Raw genomic sequence first — 2444 nt, 5'->3', positions numbered from 1 at the left:
TAACTCTTCCATCTTGGTGTATATTTAATGTTGGAAAAATTCTGTGTTTCCATCAAGGAATCTTCAGGATTTTTAGGACTGTGTCGATCGAGCTGCTTCAGCACCGTTCAGTAATGTTCAGAAATGTTCAGAAATGTTCCAGTTTCCATAAATGTTTTGGAAACTGGATTCGTCTTTGTTGCACATCGTGTCATGGGTCGAAGTCAATCTGACACTGATACACCACAAGACATTATGGTTTCATTTGGTAAACAAACTTATTTCAATCAGTTGGTTCTTAGGAAAGAAGGGGGAGCTGGAGGTTGAGGACACAAATGCAAGAACTGAGGAAAACAAGGACTGAGTAGAAACAGAGGACAAAAATGGTTATTTAATCTAAAGCAAAAATGCTGCAAGAGCAGGACAAACAACGACTAAGCTTGAACTGAGGAGGAAATAAGAAGAAAGTAACAAGACAGGACTCAATATGAGAGAATGAAACAGCATCCTGAAGTGATCTGACAAGAAATGACTTGGGGTACATATTCTGAGGCAGTGAAGAGGAAATCAAAGACAGGCAAGTGCTAATTAGAAAAGGAAACCAGGTGTGACATGGAAAGGAAGTAAAATTCATGGGGGGGAAGATACAAAAAATTAAACAGGAAGTAAGGATACATGAATATATAACTGATAGAAAACATAACAAAGGAACTAATAAATGAAGACAGAAAAACACGAACCATGACAGCTCGTCTTCCTTCTGAAAATGTTTATAAAAATGATATTAAAAAAGTGACCCCATGACCTCTGACCCCTCAGACGGCGCTGCATCAAGAACCGTCGTTCATCAGCAGCTGATAGAAGCACATGGACAAGGGATTACTGTGGAAACCTTGACCCTCCAGCTGTCAATTCAGTGCTGAGCGTGGGAATCGAACCGCCAACCTTCCGGTTATTGGACGACCCACTCTAACTGTGCCAGGGTCACCCCAAAGGATTGACCCCGATGTGATTTGAACAAACAACCTCCATTCACTGGAGCAGTGGGCACCTCAGCCGTGGCAAGGAGGTGGACTGCAGCCTCCAGCCTCCAGTTGTCAGCTCACCAATCTATTTTGAGTGGCGAGAGTGGGAATGATTTGAACACGCAACCTTCTGATCTGGGGTCAGACGCGCCGTGAGGCCTAAAAGTGTGTCGTCACGAACAGGATTCGAACCTGTGCGGGGAAACCCCATTGGATTTCGAGTCCAACGCCTTAACCTCTCGGCCACCGTGACCTGTTCCTACCACAGAATGATGGCGAAGTTTGAAACAACCGTCCCCCGATACTGCTGTACACCTTAAAGGGGAACTCCGGTATTTTTAAACCTGGCATAAAATACGTTCATCTGCTCACTGAGAACAGTTTGGTGAAAGTCGGCGTCCTTCTGAAGATATTTAGATAACTGGAGATCCATATAACGGAGTGAACGGGGCTTAGAGGATGCAGCCTCTAAATAAGGCATTATCTGTCTTTATTTCACCAATACTTTAAGAAGAATACACTCCGGTAAGAACGTCCATCTTACTCAAAGTCGTCGTCCACTTGTCAAAATCTGATAAATATCCTGCCATGTTGCACAAAACTATCAGCAGCAAACTCTGTGTGAAGTTAGCCGACTGTCACAGAGCACGGAGTGAATAAACTGTGCTGCAGGGGGGCGTGTGGATGAAGTGGTCCCAGTAGAGTGCCTGTGTAGAAATCCCTCCGTTAGCTCTCCTATAGCTGCAAGTAGCCACATAACAGCAGCTATGAGCTAACAGAGCTATAGCACACGTTCATTCATTCATTCTTCTTAAAGTATTGGTGAAATAAAGACAGATGATGCCTTATTTAGAGGCTGCATCCTCTAAGCCCCGTTCACTCCGTTATATGGATCTCCAGTTATCTAAATATCTTCTGAAGGACACCGACTTTCACCAAACTGTTCTCAGTGAGCAGATGAACGTATTTCATGCCAGAAATAAGGTTTAAAAATACCGGAGTTCTCCTTTAAGTCGTGTTTTTGCAGGAAAAATGGGACAAAATAACAGCCGAAACTTTCTTGGGCTTTTCGAATAGTTTAGAAAAAGTGTTTTGCTTTGATTTGTAAACCGATTCTCTCTTATATGATCATTATTCTACTAACACTGGGATACACAGGAGTAATAATGTAAATGAAATAAAAACAGACACAGTTTGGATTCACAAATTTTAATTCACTTCAACACTGATGAACTGAGATTTCATTGGAACTGCGTTTGAGTCTAACCCTGATTCCTGTCATACAGAAAAGCACAATATCATCATACAGAATAATGATTAAGAAGGCAGGTCATCTGTTTGAGTGTAGCAGCCGATCAGGACGGTCAAATGAGGCACCATCCGTGCTCAGGTTTAATTTCAGACATACTGTACACGTACACAACTGCACCAGACGACAGA

The 2444-nt window shown here is 42.6% G+C and overlaps 1 non-coding gene across 1 annotated transcript; it reads right to left on the bottom strand.

Annotated features, from left to right (window-relative positions):
* Positions 1-1175: 1175 nt before the first annotated feature.
* Positions 1176-1257, bottom strand: trnas-cga (transfer RNA serine (anticodon CGA)). The gene has a single exon. It is a non-coding gene; the product is annotated as a tRNA-Ser (tRNA).
* Positions 1258-2444: the final 1187 nt, after the last annotated feature.

This window comes from Leuresthes tenuis, unplaced genomic scaffold, assembly GCF_036924035.1.
Source record: "Leuresthes tenuis unplaced genomic scaffold, fLeuTen1.0.hap1 SCAF_12, whole genome shotgun sequence".
NCBI lineage: Eukaryota > Metazoa > Chordata > Actinopteri > Atheriniformes > Atherinopsidae > Leuresthes > Leuresthes tenuis.
Note: the sequence above shows the minus strand (reverse complement) of the source record. Positions and strands in the feature narration are given on the sequence as shown.